The sequence below is a fragment of the Mastigoproctus giganteus genome, chromosome 10 (genome assembly GCF_048544385.1).
Source record: "Mastigoproctus giganteus isolate SK-2022 chromosome 10, ASM4854438v1, whole genome shotgun sequence".
Lineage (NCBI taxonomy): Eukaryota > Metazoa > Arthropoda > Arachnida > Uropygi > Thelyphonidae > Mastigoproctus > Mastigoproctus giganteus.
The window spans coordinates 204,782,257-204,799,644 of NC_143584.1; the positions used below are offsets into that span (position 1 = coordinate 204,782,257).

Consider the following 17,388-nt stretch of genomic DNA (forward strand, 5'->3'; position numbering starts at 1 on the left):
ATACAAGCTATATCGAAAATAATAATTTAGGTCACACAACCAAGAGTAAATAGCAATTTATAAATCACTCATTAATCATCCAAAATAAGACAGTTTAGGGTGTCCTCTTCACCCTTCCCCGTTGAAGTAACAAGACCTTGATGGAACTATATCAGATAGCTTTGAAAGAGCAACAGCTTTCTGAGAAAGTATATACAAGTTATTTGAGAGAATAGCGAAGGTCGATCCACCGAACTTTTTAAGTTAATACTGGAGAGGGTAAAAGCACATCAAGGGACGAAGGTGGGTACCTTAATAGGAAAAGGGGAAAAAAATCCGTAGTCCCATATAATCACGGACATGGGATAATATCTGTGGGCCTGTCTATCCAACTCCCAACGTACTCATCACTCAAGACGACGGGGCCTTATCTCAGCAACTATGCGAGGATACCTTGCTCTCAAAATTGCCTTCTGCATGATGAAGCGTCTGCAAGCCGACATCTAAGTAGCGAGAAGGCGTTTCGCCTCACGCCGAGGAATTCCTCATCTGGGCGGAGTGTACGAACTGGGAGTTTCCGTCATATATTAGGACGGCAAATTTTTGTCGATACTCGGTAAAGAACATTAGGCGAATGCGCTCCGTGGAGAGGTAAGAGGCGATACAGGGGTTAGGAACTTAATTATTTTAACGTGCACTCCGAAAACGACTCATTCCGAATAGTTGTCATAGTTACCGGAAGGCGGCGACACGTTCGATCTTCTTGTCCTAAATTAATGTACACCATGTTTCTAAAACCTCCTGGATGTCTTGCTTTATCCCTTTGTTAATGCTCCAGCAAATCCGTGATCCACCCTTCGCTTCTGTCAATGAGCAAATCCTGCAAACGCGAAACACACGGACGATGACGACTGGATGGACGAAACCTTCAGATAGAAGCTATTGAACTGTAAAGACATACGAGTGACAGTGCAGATGAAGGTAAATAAGTTCTAAGTGCACACCCGTGTCGGTTTCCATGAGACATTAAATCTTTGCTTTCGGGCAAAAGTGTGAAAGATATTCTCCATGTTACCGAATTCAGCCTTGGAGCAAAAGAGAAGGATCTTGATCAGCGCAACATGACTCTGTTCGAAGAATGAAGAAATTTTTAGACGTTGCCAACAACCATTCTACTGAAATATTGGAACTGCAGTCCCACAAGCACAATCCAATATAACTGAAAAGAAACCTTTTCTGCAGATAGCAGCAGCCGCAAAAAGAAGAGACTGGGATTACGTGTCTGAAACTTAAGAATTTTTAAGAAATTGAACTTGTGTGCATATAGACAGCCTGAAAGAAATGTTTCTTTCTACAGACAAAGAATATCTTTTAAATCTTGTTTATGTGTGATAATCGCTTTGTTCACGTCACGAAGATTTTAACAAGATTTTTACTTATCGTGGAATCTTAAGAATTTACTCTACAGAATAGGTAGAAGAATTTCCCCCACTTCTCCTCTGCAAAACTTGCGAGAAGGTCTGAAAATGAGTCAAATCTGACTCCTTGCAACTGATTTATTAGAGTCAAATTAGATTGATCCAAGTTACTTTACTTTTTTTCCTTCATTTTGTATTTCGTTCATTGTACGCAATCTACCAAAATATTAGGCAGTGCAGCTACTGGCGATGAGAGTACCAGTCCTTGACAATGGTTCCATACCTCAGGCGTATCCAGGTATGGAATTAAGTCAGTCATGCAAGTTTTGGCTAATTCGTCCAAATCTGGGAACTGTATAAACTGATGAAGTTGCGCAAATATTTAGAGTATTTTTAAAATCATCCTAGCACATTTCTTTTCCTGTGTACCAAGGCATTATCGTCCTGTAATATTCGATTACCGTTTCTGTACAAATGTCAACAATGAAGAGCTGGTCACAATGGTATTTTGGTACACCTGAGAGTTGATGCCCTCCCAATTCGTGCTCCTTATACGTCCATCGGTGGAAAAGTGCGAAATGATTTTATAGAACACTGGCGTAATGGCTGATATGGACACCCAGTCCAAGATTAAAGATTTCCGTGTTTCTATACATTGCCTTTCAAATTTTTTTGGAAAAGAAATCATTGGTTCCTACGACAACCTTCTTCTAGGTTTTCCTGACGATAGCCACAGATTGTAACCGCTTGATAAAGTTGGGAATATTCCTGTTCGTGTAATGAGATACTCCAACGAAAAGTCTAAGTGAAGGCTTGATCCGTTTAAATTCAACAGAAGATTGTTGTATATTGGAATGTGTCTGATATTTCTGAGGAGGAATTCATTTTTCTTTCCTTTATGGCTCGCCCTCGCGGTTGCACAATAGATATAATCACCGTCCTCCCATACCAGGGTGGGAAAAATCTGAGTTCGAATCCCGTCAGAGACTGGAAGAATCTTTATGGGCTTTTTTTTCACAAAGTCGCTGAGTTAATCGACCTCACAAGGATTGTATCGTTATTTGTCACCGGAGATTCGATTTTTTTGTCCGGCAAACCGACTGAAGAATCAACGCAATTATAGACCCAATACACCGACGCCTCACACCTTAGTCGCTTTGCCATTCAAGACGCCTAGGCAAATGTAACATAACCTTTATATTCTTTATATAATTATGTTATTTTGCACTTGCTATTAAATTGTTAGACATTACATAATTGAAGTTTACATTTTAGATTTGTGTCATCAAAGAAAACTGGGATAGCACATTATGAAAATTCTTAGTTATGTAAGCTTTGCATTTCTAAGAAACGAACAACTTGCATTCAGAATAAGAAAGAATGTAGAAAACGAGGTGGAGAACGCGAATTAAAAAAAAGAACAGAAACTTAATCCCGACTTTAATTTGTGTCTCCATTAGCTTTTTTTTTTTTACTTTAACCAACTCTCACCAAATTAAAAGTGGTGGAAACGTGCATCTGACTACACAGTCAGGTGAGTTGACCTGAGTTGCTGATGTGGTTATCAGTGCTACTCCGTGCTGGTATCTCTCTTTTTCTTATCTTCTATCGTTAGAGAATAGAAGAAAAAACAAATTACAGCAATGCTTAGACCTAGCGATTTGTAGGAGCCAAACTAATACAACCTGCACTATTTCATGATCGTAGTTAGAGCGTGCAAGATTAAGAAAGATCCAAAGCATTAAAGTCCAGAGGCAAAGAAATCGAAATCCAGCAAAATGGGATTTTAAATTTAAGACATAGGAAGGATCTTTAAAACCCCTCCAACTGGCGGCAGACAGAGAACAGCCAATGAAATATTCGCAGGAAAAAGAACAAGAGATAATAGAAAAGAGAGAACTTTTATTAGGATTTAAAAAACACTTGAGGGTAAACACGGCCAGGCAAACACAACGTTCTTTCTGAGAACTTCATTTCCACTAAGACACATGAACACTGCGCAGTTCTCCTGGCTAGTGGGAAGAGGCGACTGCCACTAGAGAATCTGATGGTGGTGGTGGGAAGAGATAACATCAGACTGGCCGGATCACCTATCGATTTCCGTCACCACTAACAAGACACAATTGTTGCTTCCGCTTAACCTCGCTAACAATTACTCCCGGACTATTGTCTCGTGCTGTTTTTGCAGCCTACACACAAAGAATTGCAACTACACAAAAATGAAACTCAGTAAAATAAACGAATATTCTTTTTGGATTTCATTTGTTCGGCGCATTTTAATTAATTGAACCCGCATGGTTTGGTGATGACCCTTTTTTCTTGGTACTGGGTTGACGAATATTTAGACCGATGATATTTTAAACATTCACAAGCAGCTGGAATGAAAGTCCCTAATATTATGACCACCAATTCATTGCTATTCTTTTGTTTTACAGTGCCTTGATTATCCTGATTTAGACACTGAAGAGAACCTCTACCTTAAAATCTCGTTTGTTATTGGTCATGGGTCGTTATATTTATATATTTAAGATGGCTATACTGAAGTTGACAATTTTCCCCATTCTGTTGAACAGGAAAGAACGTGTTGAACGAAATTAAATTTACAACAGAATGCGTTCTGTTTTCTAGTTTATTAGTTGCGATAGAAAGATGAATTTTTTTTTTTGTTTGATACCTTGAAATCTCTATAGCAGCCACACAAATTTTGGTTTCGATCTGACAATTCGTTTTTTTGTTCTTTGCAGCACTAGATGAAGAAGTGTCACAATGGATAAACTGGAACACAAATCAGTGATTCGGTTCCTCTTTCTGCAAGAGAAATCATCCAAAATAATCCATAAAGAAATGGTCGCTGTTTATGGAGAAGACACTCCAGGTTACAGCGTTTTGCATATTGCTATAAACAATTGAAATGTGGAAGAACCTCCAATCTCAGGATGTCCAGCAACCATTGCAAAGGAGGAGACTGTTGCAAAAATTGAGACTTTAATCTTGGAGGATCGGCGTATTAGCGTCAAACAACTAGCTACAGAGCTCCGAACTAGTGTAGGGTCTTTGGAAAACATCATCTATCAACAATTGCATATGAGTAAACTGGGTGCGAGATGGGTTCCCAGACTTCTGACTCCTTGCCAAAAGAAATGGGCACAATGTGCTAGGAAAAGATCCCCCGGTCTTGCCCCATCGGATTTCATTTCTTCCTCTTTCCTGCTATGAAGTCCTTTCTTCGTGGAATGTTGCGGATGATAAGTTTATTTCTGCTGCCCAGTCGTGGTTTGAAGGACAGTCAGAGAACTTATACGAAACTGGCCTGAGGAAGGCTACTGAGAGGTGGCAAAAATATGCCATTTTGTCCGGTGATTATGTTGAAAAAAGGATAATAAATGGTATTTCTTTTAACCTTCTATCATAAATACTTCTGGGTGAATACAAATTTTTTTGAACCTCCCTCGTAAACTTTATAGTTGTTTTTGCAGTTGTTACAGTTTTACTCCAAAAATCAGGACAACTGACAACCTATTCAGACGCTACACCTTTACAGCAAACCTATAGAACGTTTCTGAACTTCTTATTTAATGCGTTTACAGAAAGTCTGCACATAGAAAATCAATGAAACCATGATGTAGGTACTTTTAGGGGATAAAAAGCCATGTTGTTCCTAAAGACGTAATAGTCAGTATAGAAACAAGAAACACAATTACCTTCTATAGTAATTAGCTTTACTCCTTGTAGACCTTAAATGGCAAAATTAGTTGCTGTGGTTAGCAGAGGAAATTGGAAAAGATGTCCTCTGGCGGAATACAATGAGATAACAGCCTACCGAAGTTGGTTCCTAATTGAACCTTGAGAACACGGAGGTTACTCTATACTATTTATTTTTATTTACTTATATTTTTTACTTTCTTAAACAATAGAAGATACAGATGAGACGTTTCTGAATAAATTTATGTAATATTTCAAAAAATAAACGTTGCTTATGCTTGCATTCTTTCATCGATGGAGCTTATGTCTTTGGATGACCTTTCGTCCTACATTTTTGGTAGTGACACTTTCTTTTCACATGGCTGAGTCGAACAATAGCTTCCGACATTTTACACGTTATTTCGTGCCTATTATTTTCTTCGCTCCATAATATCTTTCAGTCAGATAGTGAAGACTATCAAAATGTTTCAGCGTGGGACACAGAAAATGTAAAATGCATGATATGGAATAAAAAATAAGTGTCAACGTACTGAATGTGACGTGCCTTATGACAGAAATATATAGCCAATGATTTGGTCGAAAGACTAACCAATCACGTATGCCTCCTTATTCAACATAATTTAACAAGTTTCAGATCATAAGATGGAAAACGTGTCCTCTATTATACTGGGATTAACGTCAATTTGATTGCATGAGTTGGAAATGTAGACCAGCTTTATGATAATAATTATGTGAAGAAGCGTCATCTAGCGGTAAGGGTATGCAGTTTACATAAGGTGTCAAAAATTGGATTGAAAACTATATTTAAGTGCAGAATCATTTATTATGCATTTCTTGTTAATTATGATTTCCACAAGCGCAAGAATAATTTTCTCATCCCTAATTATATTTTCTAGTCACTCCATAACCCCTTAATATTACGCAATAAAGTTATAAACGTATTTCTACCTCGATTTAGCGATTTCTCTATATTGGCTGATTTCCAGCGACACGTAGCACTAAAATAGTATTGGCCAAAGTTAATTACACATGGGATTACAATATTATAGCAAATCCAATTAGTGGAGAGTAAATTAGTAGGCTATCTTAAGTTTTAGTATCAAAATCATCTAATTTTAAAGCGAATAAATACGAAAATTAACATACCTAACATGGCTTACCAACCGATACTTCTGAATGTTATTTTTATTTTAGGAGCAATAACTACAGCGCCACCACAGCTAAATTATGTTTGGATGTTGAAATAATAAAATATTTTAAAGAATATGTGACGTAAAAATATTTATTTTCTGTACGTAATTATTCAAATAATTCCCATTAAAATTCGTAATAAGGATTTCAAAACAAAAATAAAGGTTTAGCAGTGGTAAATTTTAAAAAGTATAAACAGAAATTCAGCTTTTGGTCAAACGATATCTGAAATTCATAGCGCCACCACAGCTAATTTATAGATTTCGAAAATAATAAAATACTTTTCAGGCTATTTCACTTTAAAATATAGATTTTATTTCTGCATGCAATTATTATAATATCGAATCATTAAAAATATATAATATGCTTGTTTAAAATTGTGAATTCATCAATATCATAAAATCCATTAAAAATTCCATTGTAACTTATAATATGCATACCAATTTCTGTTTTGAAAGGGTTCTTTGAAAGGGTTCGCGTTAAATACAGTAGATCATATTCAACCTTTTCAAAGATTATTAAAATAGCTCTTGTAAAATCACAGATAATGCTGTATACATTGAAAAGTGCTGGTTTCCAGTTCTCAAAAAGGCCAAAATCTACCTCATCAGCAACAGTTTTTCAATACAACTTAATAACGCGACTATCGGGCTATGAGTCCTGCTAGAAATTTTATTTTGAGCTAGAGGTGGTTTTTAAACATAAATACATATTCTTTTTACTACTAAATGTCCTTTCTGAAGGTGGGCTAGTTTTTAGGAAAGTTTAAAAACAAAAACTATTCTTGTAGTATAATATTACAAATATTTTCTAAATTATTATAACTATAAAATTTTCAAAACCTTTAAATGGATCACAAACAGAGATCTTGAATCCGATACCCTAAATTAAGCTTAGGTAGTTTTAAGCTGCACATCCGAATGAAGAAAATAAAAGCTGAAAATTATCTGTTTTATTTTTATTTAAAACCGATTTACCCGACATTAAACGAAAATAATAATTAATAAAACACGATAAATTATCTTGTCCGTCCCGAATATTCTTAAGAACACTAAAAAAATAATTTAATTTCAACTTTGGAGTTTTATGATCAGCTATAAAATAAACACAAGTTTGTAAATATGAACTTTCCATTCTATGTAGCGTTATTAATTTGATAATAGATTTTTAAGCAATAAAATGATAGCAGATTTGCACCAAATGCCCTTTCAGAAATAAATCAAAACAAAACAAAATCTTGGACTGGCCAAAAAATGAACTACTGCGCCACACTAATATTTTAAAAATATAGTTGCGGGACTAACCTGGTACAGCTCTGCACCACAGTATTACAGCTCCGGCCGGTCGCTTGGCGTTCCGTAGACGGAGAATACCACCACATTACTCAACACTCCATGTGCATTGCATCGTCAATAAATATCAAACCCATTCCTCCCAAAGAACAAGTCTAATACATTTAGGACAACAAACACCCAGACTAAAATTCAACAAAATGAACTACTCCTGCATAGAAATAAGTTGTATTAAAATTTTGTAGAATTCAGGTTAATGAATACTACCCAGGACGTAGATACTTAATAATACTTTCTATAAACGTATACTGTACGCAACTATACGTTAATGTTATAATCAACTTGTACTCAAAGAAAGCTGAGGAGCTAAAGGAACAGCCAGCTAGCTTCAAATAGGATTAACATAGTCCTCTACGTTAATAAGTTTTTATCTTAGAGAACTCCACTAATCCTCGAACGCTATGCAATCTCACTAGGAGAAGAGGAAAAAATACATAAAAAAGCCTTTATAAGGAAAGAAAAAACTTTGTCAAGTAGCGCAGCATCTTAAGAAAAAGTGTCTTACGTAAGTAAGAATTCTAAACCCAATTAAGGCACGTAGCATGCTCGGTACAGAAATGTCTGAAGAAATAAGAAAGAGGGAGCGAAAAAGAGTATGAAAGTTTCCAAGGAGCAAAAAATCGCCAGCTGAAACCGAGTGCATGTTTTACCAATCCTTTCTGTTTATCAATATAAATTTTATCCAAAGTTGATATGACATAATTATAGAATGCATTTATTCGGATCTCTTTCTGCCCTCTTTCACCCATGTTTTCTTTCACGGGGTAGGTCACACGCACACGAAGAAGCAGATTAGATATCGTCCATCCTCTTGTTAATTCCGCACAAGTGTGAAGCCAGCAGACCCGAGGTAAAGTTCACACACAAACAGTAATATCGATTTTCTTATCACTTACATGAAACTCTCCCGTGTAAAGCACATGAAAAAAAACATTCCGGGAATTCAAATGAAGGAATGTAAAAAAGTAAACGAAACAGTTTGTCAGGATGCGTGCCACCTAGAAACAATTTCTCAAAACAAAATCATATTCATTTCAACCTATTACGAGTTTAGACAACGACTTATATTTTTTCTTAACACAGTGTCCTAAGACTTACCCTTCTCTCGGAAGATGTTGATCTTGCGTTCCACCATCACACGCACTCAGCCCACACACACTTACCCACACATGCACGCACAAGGTATAGGAATAGCAACACCCTTTTGCCTGCTAGGAGCACGTATCTCGCGGAGAAAACACTTTTCCAGGGGCACAGGAAGATGGTGGATTCAGTGTGCACAACTATGAATACAATTCTCTGTTCATGCTGCACCAAATAGATGGCTTCCGCTTGTCCACTAGTTTTCTGCTGCTGCTGCTCCCGCTGCCGTGTCTCCCGATCCGCAGCAACTGACGTAGCATGCTTTGCATCATGGGATACAGAGCCTTCTCCATTGACGCAGAAGGAAGATCAATAAAAGCAAGTCCCAGCAGCTGCGTAAAGAGGCAGGCAGGTGCTATGTGTTCTTCAGTCCAGTGGCAGCTCCGAGTGACCACAAACGAACACAGTTATAGATTTACGCTCATTGGCATGCTTTGTATAGCAGTCACGTAGGACAGCTTCCTTAGAAAATGACATCTGTTGTACATTAAACTACATTAGCCATCCAGAGTACCATCAATAAGTTATCGCCCGACAGAAGATAGGTAAATAAGATCTCGCTATTTATGTTTAATAAGGCAAGTGCGGGGGTGTTAGACCGGCTAATGTGAGGGGCTGAACTCCCTTTAGGTTATGATAATCCACTGCTCATGTTTACATCCGACTGCCACATTAGTCTTCTGCCTGTTTAGCTCAATCGTCCTGCTTCTACTTTCGAATTACACTGAACTTTTCAACACTCGTGTGACATCAGCTGAAGACAAGCTGACAAACTTTAATTGATGGACGTTAATAAATGGCATGAACCTCTCTCGGGAGTTCCTTGTGTTAATGGACAATCTTCGATTCCTTGTTGTGGAATTTTGACTTTTCATGTATTTGGGATCCGTTCTTGGATTATCTCTGAGCATGCGCAGTGGTCGTCCGCGGTTTAAGGCGAAATCTGTTTTGTTTTCTGTTCAAAATATAAACAATGTGAGCATTTAGAGCTTAAACGCTGAACTTAAACGCATAAATTAGTACTGGTCTGATATTTGTAATTTAAAATATAGTAAAAATAATTAACGTTTCCATAGAAATGTTTTAATAAATTAAAATCAAAACTGTTTTTCGGATTGAGAGGTTTCAGTCATTTTATTTAAAATATAATTTATTTATATTAATTAATCTTATTTTATTCATAAAATACTTCCTACTTTATGGAATTATTTATTATATTCGACATGTTATTGACTATGGGACCTAGGATAAATTCTTTACCACTGTTGAGGGATATATTTTTTATTATATTGAAAAATAAATGCTGTATTTAGGACAGTGTCTTCAGGGTTGGCGTAGTGGTTATACTCATCACATCCTGCTCACGATGGGTGAAGGAGGTCAGGGTTTGAATCCCATCAAGGATTCAAAGAACTTTTATGGACTTTTCACTCGTGGCCAAGTTAGCCGGTCTCAGACAAGGATATAAAGAGTTCCCCCTCCCTGAAACTCTGTTTCTTTTCATCCAGACAAACAGTGAATATGATCACCGTCCTTCTAAAACTTGATGATAAAGGTATGGATTCGAATCCCTCAATGATTCAAGGAACACACGCAATTTATGGACATAATACCCATGGATAGATGAGGTTATTCTCGGATAGTCCTAATATAACAGTTTTTTTTTGTGTTTAGGATAAGTTCCTGCTTTATTTTTTTCTCCCTAGTACTTTGCGACTTACTTGCTGATCCCCACTCTTACTTTTCATAAGCATGAAGAATATTTTGTAGCGTTTGAGGAACGGTCCTTAAAGACCGAAACCCATGGTCTCTAAAATGATGTTTGGTTTAAATTTGATTAGGTTTCACATGATCCTTGAAAAAACATGGGCATTGTAGTAAATTAAAATATACCAAATTAATTTTATGCTTCTCCAAGAAGCACTTTTTGAAAGGGATGCTCAAAACGCCTCACTCTAAACTATTAAAAGTTGTTAAGGGATTCCTTTATGATTTTCTCCACAATAAGGAGGTTCAGGTCATCTGCTAAATGCAGAGGTCGGTCGAAATGGAAAGTAATTTATAAATAATCTAACAGTGGAAATCAAGATAAAAGACTTAGAATAGAATATCTTAATAATAACAAACTAAGTCAGTTATAGATAACTAGAGAAACACTAAAGTAATTTCCCATAAAACCCATAACAGCTCAACTTGTAAATGAGGATTTTATGGTCGGCCGAACCTTAGTAAAATCAATGTAGATAACATCGATCCGCCGAGACCATTCAAGCGCACCAGAGATAGACCTAGCGCATAAGAAGATTAGTGGTAGTATTTACCCCTGACAGAGCCACTTTTTTTTCTGTTTTGTAGAAGACCAAGGATTTGAGGTGGATATACAACTTTCTCTCCACTCTCCTTTTCAATCTTGGCAAAGGTGGTGATTACGGAGATAGATCTGTACTTGCTGGTTTCACTCAGATCTACCTTTTCATAATTTATTTAACCTCCAGCGTTGTATAGAAGGTTACATCTAGTTAAATACACCATATTGCTAAATATATGAATATTTCAAAGAACCTTTTATTGGCGCAATACTTGATAACATGGCCATCGCGGGAAGCACCGTGTGGAAAAGACGCTGATTCGAATCCCGTTCATGATGCGAGGAACATTTATCGGCTCTTTTCACTCTGTGGCTGAGACAGTGGGTTTCACAAGAGGGATTCATGGTTTTTTCTCCCCGAAACTGAGGTGGTTTTTCGTCCAGCAAAACAGGCAAATCGATCACTGAATACAGTACAGTATACACTGCCCTACCATTAATATCCAGACACCTGCCTTTAGACATAAAAAGAGCTTTTATTGTGTCATTTAATATTTTGTGCTGAAACCTTTTGCTTTTATGACGGCCTTCAATCTTCGCAGCGTACCCTCAACCAGCTTTTTATAAATGTCAGGTGATATATTCCTTCATTTGGCCTTTAACGCAGTCACCAGTTCGGACTTGTTCTTCGGGATCTCAACGTGCACGTATCCGACGATCCAATACAACCCAAAGATGCTCAATAGGGTTCAGATCAGCACTCTGGGCTGGTCAATCCAAATTTTCCACACCCATGTCCTCAAACCACTCTGTTACGACCTGTGCAGCATGGCGCATTGTCTTGCTGATACAGGTATGGGCCTTTCCCGAAGTATTGCCGTAATGTTGGAAGTGCATAATTGTTCAGGTTGTCCTGGTATTTCACACCATTCATGGTTGTGTCGATTACGAGTAATGGGCCCAAGCCAAACCATGAAGGAGCCTCATACCTTTACACTGCCTCCATCAAACTTAATTGTTGGGAGGATACAATCAGGAAGGAACTCTTCCCCTGGCATTCGCCACACCCTATCAGATTGGTAGAATGCGAAACTCGACTCGTCCGTCCATAGGACTATTTTCCATTGCTCTACAGTCCAGGATTCGCGCTCCTTACACCATGTTAATCGGCGTCTAGCATTTGTTGAAGTGATCAATTCTGTTGAACTGTTGAGGTAATTGGGTTGAACGTGTCAATTGCATGCCCACTCTTGCAATTGTCTGTTCGAAGCCCATATTTATAGCAAGTTCTGTGACGTTTTTCAAGCATAAGACCTGTTTCCCCATTCACTGAGGGGTGTCCAGATATTAATGGTAAGGGAGTGTATATAGACACAATTCAAGATGGTGTCTCAACTTGCGACACCATCTTGAAAACTAAGCACTCAGTGCCCCCACAAAGAACAAAATGGTTGAATTTTATTAACCGGTTAAAAACATTTTCAGTTTATCCGTCTAATTTAACTTGCTTTTCTATGGCATCTTTAATGATTTTATAAAGACGAATTTTTTGAACTAGAGAAGATAATTTTCAATCATCATATGTAACCCACTAAGTAATGATTATCATCTGATAATGGCGAAGATCCTCCAAGTCAAAAAAAATCTACTAAATGTACGAATAAAGTTGATTTATATTCATTCATTCATTCATTCAGCAGCAGTATGTTCATCTCCTAGAAGGTGGATCCATATCCAATATACTTTAGCCAATAATTAGAAATTCAAATTCTTCAATATGTAGTTTCAGTAAACCAGCTTTTCCCCGTTGGGATATGGAAATAACAACAAGCACGTAAAGTGTTTTAATGCTAGCAGATCCTTAATAATACTTCTTTTGGTCTGATAAAAGAAGCCATAAAAACACACCATTATCCCCCACGAGACGCCTGTTGGTACACAGCAGGCAAGTGAGAACTCTACTCCATACGTAAACTCTTTCATCACTTTGAAATAGTGTAAATCAAGGTTTATGAGACCGCTGGTTGTTGTAGAGTTTTAGCCGCATCAAGGCACATTGCGCCGCATATAATAAACTGTAAACTGCGTGTGTTTGTGGTAGCTTTTCTGTTTTCTGGATGAAAAACCTGAATTTCCTGTGGGAAAAAAGATGCTACTGTCGCCTGAGACCGACTAACTCAGCCAGGTTGTGAAAAACACCAATAAAAATTTCTAATGTCATTGACTGATTCGAACTCAGATCTTTTTCCATCAGGTATGGAGAGGACAGTGATTATACCAACTGTGCTACCCACGAGGATCGTCACACTCTAATCTTAATGTCGAGTCCAGTTGGGCGGTAGCCAATGGTTATAATAACCGTCCTCCCCGCACCGAATGGGAAAGTCCAGGGTTCGAATCCGTCAGTGACACCAGAAACTTTTTTTTGGCTTTTTAAACTCCACGGCCGAGTTAGTCGGTCTTAGACGTGGACAGAAAGACTTTTTTCTGAAAAAATTCGGATTTTTCGTCCAACGAAACAAGCAAATCGACCAGAGAATACACACGCAATTTATGAGATAATATACACTTAGGCAGATAACATAGCTCTTGTCAGGCCTTCATATGAGTTTTTAATATTGAGTCCACTCTTTTCACTGTTAACAGTATTGCAGCCCATCTTTCCCGATTCCTTTCTAAAAATCAAGGGCCTACAGGATGGTCTCCGACTGCTATAAAAAAACTATTATATCAGGGTGACCTGGAAAGTTACATTCAACTACCCATGTGTATTGTGTCTGTAAACTGCGTGTATTCTCTGGTCGATTTGCCGGCTTTTCTGGATGAAAAACCCTAGTTTTTCAGGGAAAAACCTTGCTGTCTACGCCTGAGACCGATTAATTCAGCCAAGGAGTAAAAAAAAGGCCTTAAAAGTTCCTCGCGTCATCGACGGGATTCGAACCTGGGTCTTTTCCATCCGGTGTGGGGAGGACGATGACGATACCACTGTGCTTCCCGCGCAGACATCCTACTGGTATAGTCCATTCTTTGCGTTTAACAAGAAATAACAGTCATCTTGAAAACCCGACATTTGTATCTTATCTCCCGCTAAATGCACGCTAATGATCTCACCGCGTTTGAAGTGCGTGAGATTCCAAATCCACAGAATACTCTTCTCTCATGTAGCGTACAATACACCAGATCTGAAGATAATACAATCTTTCTCTCACTTAATTCACTCCAGCAGCTTATACATCTTCTATTCCTTAGTTAATAAGAATATATGATTCTTCAATTCATCACTATTTTTGGAAAGACGTATGTGGCCCTCGTGGGTAGCGCAGTTGGTAGGATGGCCATCCTTCCCAGACCGGGTAAAAAGGGTTTGTTTTCGAGACCCGTCGATGAAGGGAGGAATTTTTATGAGCCTTTTTCGCAACGTGGCTGACTTAGTCGATCTCTGGCGAGGGTAGCGTGGTTTTTTCTCCTGGAAACTCGGATTTTTCATCCAGCAAACAGAAAATCGACCATAGAACACTCACACAATGTACAGACAGCACACACACGCAGCAACATGGCCTTAGTCTCTGATTCTCCTAAAACCCTACTACAACAAAATACTTCTCGAAGATATTACAAATACTTTTGCTGAAAAATAAACATAATTTGTTTTGGACTTCTTTTAACAAGACTGTTTTGTAACTACGAAGAATTTTTGTTGCCAAAAATAACATTTGCACGCATACTTATTTTCAATATACCCAAAAAACGCCCTCTGGATTCTATTTTCCAGAGCCCATACAGATTTCAGTTTATCGTGGTAGAGCTACGTTACCTTTCGTGTTTTATCTGAATGAATTTCTGTTTCTATATCATCCATGCATCGCGTGTCCAGCGGTACATTAGCCAGACAAATCTTGCTGCTGGTTAATAACGTTTACTTACACAGTTGTACACAATTTTCTGGTCATGCACCTTTCCTTTAAATGTACTTTCTCTAATTATTTATATTCGTGGAGAATATTTACTGTCACTTACTCCAACACCTGTTCCATCTGTTATTATATCAGCAAGGGACGTCAATCATAGTGCCGGTCCTTTGTCAAATTAATCGAGCACATAGGTTTATCTTAGAGGCTTGTGGATGTTTTTTTTTTTTATTGATAAATCCTGTAAATAAACCAAGCAATTATATTTTGATCTCAATTCCTCTTTAGTTGATCCATCGGAGATTTATAGCTTCTCCTTCCAGCTTCCTCAATTATCCTTCCATTAGCATCATCACTTTTTAAGCGTGCTTCCATTTATCCCAGTCGTGGTTTCTGCTTTAACATCAAGTAATAAAAACAGCGTTCACTTTTTTTATGTCCTCTTTTTTTTATTTTATTTTGATAAAGTACGTTTACTCTGCTTCGTGAATTTTCAACTAAATTATTTAATACTGTTTCTGACGTTATTCGAGCAAAATACTCTCTCTCTCTCTCTCTCTCTCTCTCTCTCTCTGGCTGACTCTTAAGAGTGGTGAACAAATAGGGCATCACGAATGTTCTGAAGAATAGCGAAAGAAAATGTGGGGGAAGGGTGGGGGGAATAAATCAGAATAAAAACGAACTACCTGAATTGCCCAAGAGTCTATTATACTCTAAAAGGTATTTAGTGAAAGTGAATTACAAGATTTTTTTTTTTTTTCTATTTCACACAGAAAAAGAAGATTTTAGTTATGAGAATAAGATTTTTTTTCGGCAGGAGTAAAAAGTTTGGTTACCGTATTTTTCGGTATATAAGACGCATTTTTATGTTAAAAACCTCCTACAATTTCCACAATTTCCCTTAAGGGTAGTCCAATAGATATAGATACTTCCTCCCAAACGCACTGGGTGGAAAAGACAGGAATTTTTATGGTCCTTTTTCACAACGTCGCTGAGTTAGTCTGTCTTAGGCGAGAACTGCATTATTCTATATCCAGGGCAGGTTTGTGTAAAGAAAATTCACACAAAATACATACACGCAATTTACAGATACAATATTTTGACGCCTCATAGCTTCAGTTGCTTTGGACCCGATCGGATCTAACATTTTGGAGAACGTCGCCTTCACCTATTGAATTCTAACTCTGGCTGGCGGCTGGAGTGCTGGACCTAATTCATGGTGTTGGGTCTTGTGCTCTAGTGGCTCTGTAAATATATCTAAATATAGCCTGTACATAATTTGATGTCATTAGTCTCCAGGCTGTATTTTGTGTGTAAATAAAGAAAAAATGAAATTAAAAATGGCGCTTCACATACCCTCCTGGGTAGCAGAGTTGGTAGAATCACCGTCCTCCCCACACCGGGTAGAAAAGAACTGGGTTCGAGTCCCGTCGATGACGAGAGGAATTTTTATGGGCCTTTTTTCACAAAGTAGCTGAGTTAGTCGGTCTCAGGCGAGGAGTTCATGGTTTTTCTCCCGAAAATTCGGGTTTTTCGTCCAGCAAACAGAAATCGACTTCAGAACACAGACAATAGACAGAGAAATATGGTCTTAGTTGCTGATGCTCCTAAAAACCCACAACTACATATCATAGCAAGTCTTTTTCTTCTTGAACTACTCTTCCCCCTCCTCTCCCCCAATCTTATACACGACTCCAGGATTTCTGTTAGCCAAATTGTAACCATACGTGTAGAAGCATTAAACTTTAGTTGCCATTTTCTGTTCATATATGCTATCAATCCATGCCTTTTTAAGCAACTACCCCGAATTGTAAAGGACCGTTCCCACCTTCAAATCATCAACAAACTTTAACAGCTTCCTTTGGATATTCTCGTCAACATCATTAATAAAAATCAGAAATAGGAGAAGACCCAATACCGATCGCTAAGGGTCCTAATTACACTGTTGTTCAAAACTTAAGGACCAACACTATGTCTAAAGGCTACAACCACAAAATCTTTACTTAAGGTACTCTTTAATGATGAGAGTAGATTCAGTCTCAGCAGCGATTCTGGACGTCAGCTAATCTGGCGAGAGATTGGCACACGGTATCACCCCGCAAACATCACTGAAAGGAATCGATATGGCGGTCGATGTGTTCTCGTCTGGGGAGGCGTTATCTTGAATGGACGTACACAACTCCAAATACTGGAAGACCGTACTGTAACCAGTGCACACTGCTGTACTGAGGTAATCCTTCTCCATGTGCGTCTGTTCCGAGATGCCATTGGCCCCGAGTTCGTGTTTATGGATGATAACGCCACACGCCATCGCACTGCAGCTGTTGATATGCTTTTGGAAAGTGAGGACATTGTTCGTATGGATTGGTCTGCTTGTTCCCACAGAT

At 38.0% G+C, this 17,388-nt stretch overlaps 1 protein-coding gene across 3 annotated transcripts in view; it reads right to left on the reverse strand.

The window, feature by feature from the left end:
- The window catches only part of LOC150079799 (teneurin-a-like), a 351,321-nt gene extending 342,309 nt beyond the window's left edge, over positions 1-9,012 (reverse strand). For all 3 annotated transcript variants that reach the window (XM_090383375.1, XM_090383374.1, XM_090383373.1), the window contains exon 1: positions 8,741-9,012. The gene's annotated coding sequence lies outside the window, so the exon portion shown is untranslated. The remainder of the gene's footprint in view (positions 1-8,740) is intronic.
- Between the last annotated feature and the right edge of the window lie 8,376 nt (positions 9,013-17,388).